This window comes from Piliocolobus tephrosceles, chromosome 1 (genome assembly GCF_002776525.5).
Source record: "Piliocolobus tephrosceles isolate RC106 chromosome 1, ASM277652v3, whole genome shotgun sequence".
In the NCBI taxonomy this organism is placed as follows: Eukaryota; Metazoa; Chordata; class Mammalia; order Primates; family Cercopithecidae; genus Piliocolobus; species Piliocolobus tephrosceles.
This window is the reverse complement of record NC_045434.1, coordinates 183,228,048-183,236,081: the sequence shown is the minus strand read 5'-3', so window position 1 is coordinate 183,236,081 and position 8,034 is coordinate 183,228,048.

The window sequence follows — 8,034 nt, the reverse complement described above, 5'->3', positions numbered from 1 at the left end:
CAGTGTTATTATGTTTTGGAGAGATGGGGGTCTTGCTATGTTGCCAAGGGTGGTCTCGAACTCCTGTCCTCAGGCAGTCCTCCTGCCTCAGCTTCTCAAAGCACTGGGATTACAGGGGTGAACAACTGCTCCCAGCCAAGCAGTGTAATTTCTGAATTAATAAACTAGCTTCCTTCCAGCTCCAAGAAAAAGCAAAACTTGTGTTCTTGGAGACATTTTTTTATTTTAAATTCCTAGGTAGATTTGGAAGTTCACTGTTAAATGTGGTTCGACACCCTTGTTAGTGTATGTTACCTACTGGGTCTTTCTAGAAGAGCATTTTGAGTTATTTCTGCCATAAGATGAATGGTTTTCCAGGCACTTGTTCTCGGTTGTATGTTTTTATGGTCAAAAAAGATGCATTACCAGAAGAAATGTTTATATTTTGGGAGTATTCATAATTTATTGGGCCCAGTTTTGCCCTTTCTGGTATGCCCCCCGCTTCTTGCTCTTAAGCAGTTCTCAGATCCTCTTGTTCATTTATTAGTTTATTTGCTCACTCCACAAACAGTTATTTAGTGATAAGATTTTATAAAGGAGAGCAGACATTTATCTAACTTCAAAAACAGTCTAGTGAGGGATTAACAGTATGTGCTCAGCTGTATTAAAAAGCACAAAGTGCTAAACATGAGAGAAACAGAAAAAGTATAATAAACGCTCAAGGGAGGGAGAAGTTTACTTCTCACTGGGATGGAGGGAGGGACTGGAGATAATTCTGTGGAAGTACTGTCTTTAAGCTGGTCTATAGAAACAGGATTTTAATATTCGGAGATGGGAAGGAAAAATATGCCAGAATAATGAGGGAAATACTGTGAAGCCAGAGAGTTTTGGATTTAATTTGCTGATAGGGAGAAATGTAAAGTTTTACATGTGAAAGTTTTACAAGTGAAGTTATAAATAAACATTGATTAAGCATTTAAAATGTGCTAGTCATTATGGTGAGTGAGGACAGGGTTGGTAAGTTGGAGACTGAGATTAGACAGATTAGGTAATTTAGGTGAGGTAAGTTATCAGTTGCCAGGGTTTTGTACAGTCTGAGCAGTATTCATAGTCTTTGTGGTCAGATGTAGTTTGTTTGCTGCTCCTCCAAATAATGACAATTATAACCAGTAATTATTGAGCATGTATTGAGCACCTGAAACACATTAACTCATTCCGCCTTACAACTCTGAGACAGGTGCTATCATTATCATCATTTTACAGACGAGGAAATTGAGGTTCCATGAAGTTCAGTAACTTGCCCAAAGATGCTAAGTATGATATATACATAGTAGTCTGGATTTAAACCCAGGCAGACTGGGCTTATAATTCCCATGCTACTATAATACTCATGGCATCTAGGTTTACGAAGCAGTAAATGTGGAGATTTTCCTTACTTTGTTGTATTCAGTGACATTTGTGTATGTAGAATGTTCTTTGTAGACATTCTGGGCCTTTGCAAGTTGTCTCAATACCACATTGCCAAACCTTAGAGGCAGAGTCATGGATGTCTCCTAATTAAGTTATCTGAAGCCCACATCCTCTGCCTGTCTTCAGTTAGATGCCTAGTGTACTACTCATGGGAGGGGACAGATGAAAAGAGTTTCAGGGCCAGGCTTTGATGTCTACATCGTGCCATTTCCAGAAACCCAAGGTTTTCAGTCCTATCAGTTATGTGCTATTCCCTCTACCAAATTTATAATCTTAGGTATATTTGTTGTATTTTTAAAAAGCCTTCTCTCTCTGTAAGCATTAGTTTTCTAGATTTTGTTTTTTTAGTTATGGTGTAACTTACATTTTTAGTCTGAATCTGCTGAAGTTATGATGCTTGTGGGTATCAATTATTTTGAGACCAAGTAAATCTCAATGACATTTGAATAAAACGTCTAGCATACCTTTGCACAGGCTTGTTTTGCTTGCAAACATTAAAGTAATTCTGGGGTGTTGCCTTGTGTTGAGATTTCTTGTGGGTAACAGTTAGGGGAGACCATCCCAAATTCCTGTGGGTAATCCTAAAGAGAGGCAGATCTAAAATCTTAATGAAGTTCTTAGTCTGTCTTCTACAAGGCTTCTTTCATGGTTTGGGGCCCTGCCGGTTGGCTGTTAGTAAGGGATATCCTGGGGGGTGCTAAATGTAACTTTAAAAGGACTGTTCTTTGTATAATAAACGATCTCTTAAAAAGAAAACTAGTCACTCCCTCCTGCCAGCCTCTAACCACTTCCTGCAAATGACAGCACACAGATCTATCTTAGTTTCACTACGTGAAAAATTATTTTATTTTCATGAAAGCAGTTCCCCTCTGCTTCTGTCCTCCTTCCATCATATTATATATATATATATATACACACACACACATGCACACACACACACAAAAGCTGCAAATAGGCAAACTTTTAACCTGTCATATCAAGGTATATAACATGCCATGTTTTCATGATCTTTTTTTTTTTTTGAGATGGAGTCTCGCGCTGTCGCCCAGGCTGGAGTGCAGTGGCCGGATCTCAGCTGACTGCAAGCTCCGCCTCCCGGGTTTATGCCATTCTCCTGCCTCAGCCTCCCAAGTAGCTGGGACTACAGACGCCTGCCACCTCACCCGGCTAGTTTTTTGTATGTTTTTATAGAGACGGGGTTTCACCGTGTTAGCCAGGATGGTCTCGATCGCCTGACCTCGTGATCTGCCCGTCTTGGCCTCCCAAAGTGCTGGGATTACAGGCTTGAGCCACCACGCCCAGCTGTTTTGATGATCTTACGAGAATAAATTACTTTGGTTATCTTTCATTGTCTTCTCTAATAATAAAGGTAGGTTCAGAACGTATCTTGGTATTTGAGTGCTTTGGATTTTTTCCCCCAAATTTCCTAGGTGTTTTTGAATGGCACAAACATGGTATATGATTTTCTAATTACCGGTGCCAGAAGCTCTTATAACAGCTTTATAATGGCTTCAGGTAGCAAACAGGGCAGGGAAATGGCTTTCACTTTGGGAAATGAAAATATGGTGAAGGTATTTGTAAGACTGAAAAGGTGGTTGTGGTGGCTTATGCCTATAATCCCAGCACTTTGGGAGGCAGAGGCGGGAGGGCCACTCTTAAGGCCAGGAGTTTGAGACTAGCCTGGTCTACATAGTGAGACCCCATCTTCAAAAAAAATTTAAAAATTATGGCCAGCATGGTGGTGCATGTTTATAGTCCCAGCTCCTCGGGAGGCTAAACCAGGAGGATCGCTTGAGCCTAGGAGTTCAAGGCTGTAGTGAGCTATGATCACACCACTGCATTCTGGCCTGGGCAACAGAGCGAGACCCTGTTTTGAAAAACATGGTTGAGAAATGGTGGACAGACGCCAAGTGGAGTGGCTCACGTCTATAATCCCTTCACTTTGGTAGGCCGAGGCAGGCAGATCACTTGAGCCCAGGAGTTCGAGACCAGCCTGGGAAACATGGCGAAACCCCATCTCTGCAAAAAACACAAAAATCAGCCAGACGTGGTGGCACGTGCCTGTAGTCCCAGCTACTCGGGAGGCAGAGGTGGGAGGATCACTTGAGCCCGGTAGTTTGAGGCTGCAGCAAGCTATGATTATGCCACTGCATTCCAGCTTGGACTACAGATTAAGACCCTGTCTCAAGAAATGGTGATAGAAACAGCACTAGCAGGCTGGGTGCGGTGGCTCATGCCTGTAATCCCAGCACTTTGGGAGGCTGAGGCGGGTGGATCACTTAAGGTCAGGAGTTGGAGACCAGCCTGGCCAACATGGTGAAACTCTGACTCTAGTAAAAATACAAAAATTAGCTGGGCGTGGCGTGGTGGCACACACCTGTAGTCACAGCTATTGGGGAGGCTGAGGCAGGAGAATTGCTTGAACCAGGGAGGTAGAGGTTGCAAAGATCGAAGCATCACTGTCGCCAGCCTAGGCGACAGAGCGAGACTCTGTCTCAAGAAAAAAATAAAAATAAAAAGGAAGAAACAGCACTAGCAATTAATATATTCTGTTGTTGAGATTCTTAAAGCCAGGTGGAACTATTGTATAAGTAAGTCTTGTAAAGAGGAAGTATAAACACCTCAAGTTGCTTAACCTAAAGTTAGTATACTTATTTTGACAGATTTTTTTTTTTTTTTTTTTGAGATGGAGTCTCGCTCTGTGGCCCAGGCTGGAGTGCAGTGGCATTATCTCGGCTCACTGCAAGCTCCGCCTCCTGGGTTCACGCCGTTCTCCTGTCTCAGCCTCCCGAGTAGCTGGACTATAGGTGCTCGCCACCACGCCTGGCTGATGTTTTGTATTTTTGGTAGAGCCAGGATGGTCTCGATCTCCTGACCTTGTGATCCACCTGCCTTGACCTCCCAAAGTGCTGGGATTACAGGCGTGAGCCACCGTGCCTGGCCTATTTTGACAGAATTTTTTAGGAAAGGGATAAAATGTATGGATTTGGAATCAGGCATATAAAAGTTCAGACATGGGCCAGGCACAGTGGCTCACGCCTGTAATCCTAACACTTTGGGAGGCCAAGGCAGGAGGATCGCTTGATTCCATGAGTTTGAGACCAACCTGGGCTGTAACATAGTAAGATCCTCTTTCTACAGAAAAAAAGAAGGAGAGAGAGAGAGAGAAAGAAAGAGAGAAAGAGCTCAGATGTCAGCTCATCCTCTTTCTTGGATGACCCTGGCAAAATAACTTGGATTTCTGGAGCCTCACGTGCTTGATTTATAGAATGGTGTAATAATATATAGTTCCCAGGGATATTGCAGGGATCAAATGAAATAACAGATGTAAAGATGCTTTAGAGTAGATGCTTAATACATTTTAGTTTCCCTTCCTAGCAAGTCCACCTTCTTTGACCATCACAGCCCAGGAGCTTCTTCACTTCTCCACAGCAAGGGATGTGTCGTAGTCATCTTGGTGTCCATGGTATCTGGCACAATGATCTGCATCTTTTAATGGAATGAAAGAAGTGCTCTGTTTCAGAAGAGATGGAGCTCCAGCTTAGTCTCCACTGGACTACGTCATCAATTTTTCCTTTCTAGTTCTTACTCCCTTCAGCAAACACTATTACATTTCACATGTCAAGAAGAATTCTCTATTGACCCTACATTACTCTCTCTGCTCCCCTTTACAGCTAAGTTCCTTGAGTTATTTTTCCCTGTCCCTGATTCTTCTCCTCCCATTCATTAGTTCTTGAATCGCTCTAGTCAGGCCTTTTCTTTACCATGCCATCAAAACTGCCCTTGTTAGAGTCACCATTGACCACCTCCATATTGCTAAATTCAATGGTCAATTCTCAATCCTCAACTTGACATATTAATAGCTCTTACATGGTTAATTGCTACTTAGAATACTTTCACTTGGCTTCTGGGACAGTTCACTCTTTTGGTTCTCCATCTAATACACTGAATCCTCTTTTTTAGCCCCTTTTTGTTGTTCTTCCTCTTCCCTAGATGTTGAAAGGTTTCCAGGACTTAGTCCTTGAACTTGATCTCTTCTCTATGTTTACTCCCTGAATGATGCCATCTAGTCTCCTGGCTCCAAAATTCCAGCCTGGGCCAGGCACAGTGGCTCACACCTGTAATCCTAGCACTTTGGGAGGCCGAGGCGGGTGGATCGCCTGAGATCAGGGGTTCGAGATCAGGGGTTCGAGATCAGCCTGCCCAACATGGCAAAACCATGTCTCTACTAAAAATACAAAAATTAGCCAGGCATGATGGTGGGCACCTGTAATCCCAGCTACTTGGGAGGCTGAGGCAGGAGAATCACTTGAACCCGGTAGGTGGAGGTTGCAGTGAGCCAAGATAGCGCCACTGCACTGTAGTCTGGGTGACAGAGCTAGACTGCATCTCAGAGGGGGGGAAGAAATCCAGGCTGGGTCTCTCCCTGAACTCTAGATTCATATATTCAATTGTCTATTCAAAGTTCCACTTGAGGGGTGGGCATGGTGGCTCAAGCCTGTAATCCCAGCACTTTAGGAGACCAAGGAAGGAGGATCACATGAGGCCAGGAGTTTGAGACCAGCCTGGGCAACATGGCGAAACCCGGGTCTTTAGGCATTTCAAACCTAATATATTCAAAAGGACATTTCTACCCTGTTCCCCAAAAAACAAACAACCACAGCCACCAATGAACCACAAACCCTCTGCATCTCTGGTACCAATCTTCCCCATCTCAGGAAATAGCAGTCTGTCCTTTCAATTTCTCAGGCCAACACTTTGGAATTATTTTTTATTCTTTCCCTGCTCATTCCACAACCAATGTATAAGCAAATCCAGATGATTCCTTCTTTGTAATTATTACAGAATTTGAACACATTTTACCACCTCTGTTGCCGCACTCTGGCTCCACCCATCATTTTGTAGCCACCAATTTTCACTTGAATTATTATATTGGCATTATAGCTGGTTTCCCTGTACCCACTCTTATCTCACAGTAGTATGATCTCAACATACGAACAAGAGCGATCCTTTTTTTTTTTTTTTTTGAGATGGAGTCTTGCTCTGTCGCCCAGGCTGGAGTGGCACGATCTTGGCTCACTCCAACCTCCACTTCCCGGATTCAAGTGATTCTCCTGCCTCAGCCTCCTGAGTAGCTGGGACTACAGGCATGTGCCACCATGCTTATTTTTTGTATTTTTAGTAGAGACGGGGTTTCTCTGTGTTAGTCAGGATGGTCTCAATCTCTTGACCTCACTATTCACCCACCTCGGCCCCCAAAGTGCTGGGATTACAGGCGTGATTCACCGTGCCTGGCTGAGCAATCCTTTTAAAACCTAAGTTAAATCATGTTACTATCTCACACAAAGCCCTCCAATGGCTTCCCGTTTCACCTAGAATAAAAGCCAAAGGCTTTACAATGATCTATGCAGCCATAGGTGATCTGAACTCGTCTCTGGCCTCCTCTCCTGATACTCTTTCCTTTCATCTTTCAGGTCCAGCCATTCTAGGTTCTTTGGTGTTCCCTGAACATAACAAATATACTTCTGCCTCAGGGACTTTGCACTTGTTCTTCTTTGGCTTCTCCATTCCCCAGATAGCCGTGTGACTTGTTTGCTCATATTTATCTGCTCAGATGTCTCCTTATTAGGAGAGCCTTCTCTTTTTTTTTTTTTTTTTTTTGAGACGGAGTCTAACTCTGTCGCCCGGGCTGGAGTGCAGTGGCCGGATCTCAGCTCACTGCAAACTCCGCCTCCCAGGTTCCTGCCATTCTCCTGCCTCAGCCTCCCGCATAGCTGGGACTACAGGCGCCCGCCACCTCGCCCGGCTAGTTTTTTGTATTTTTTAGTAGAGACAGGGTTTCACAGTGTTAGCCAGGATGGTCTCGATCTCCTGACCTCGTGATCCACCTGTCTCGGCCTCCCAAAGTGCTGGGATTACGGGCTTGAGCCACCGCGCCCGGCCAGAAGAGCCTTCTCTGACCATCCTATATATATATAAAAGCGGAAACTTGACTGGGCGCAGTGGCTCATGCACGTAATCCCAGCACTTTGGGAGGCCAAGGCAGTTAGATCATGAGGTCAGGAGTTCGAGACCAGCCTGCCCAATATGGTGAAACCCCATCTCCACTGCAAATACAAAAATTAGCTAGGTGTGGTGGCACGTGCCTGTAGTCCCAGCTGCTCGGGAGACTGAGGCAGGAGAATCACTTGAACCTGGGAGGTGGAGGTTGCAGTGAGCCGAGATCACACCACTGCACTCCAGCCTGGGCATCAGAGCAAGACTCTGTCTCAAAAAAAAAAAAAAAAGTAAACTTTCCCCTATTGACATTGACTCTCCATCTCCTCTTCATCTCCTTTAGTATTCTCCATAGCATTTATTTGACAAGCTATGTATTTACCTGTTTATATTTCTTTTCTATCTTCTCCTACTAGTATGTAAGTTCTGTGAGAGCAAGGTCTTTGTTTTGTTTATTACTATTGTTTCTGGTACCTGGAACATGACCTGGTACATAGTATGAAGTAAATATTTGATGAGTGAAATGTGGGTTAGCACAAAATTGTAGATGATCTCATTGCCAGATTTAAAAGTTCCCATTATATTAGT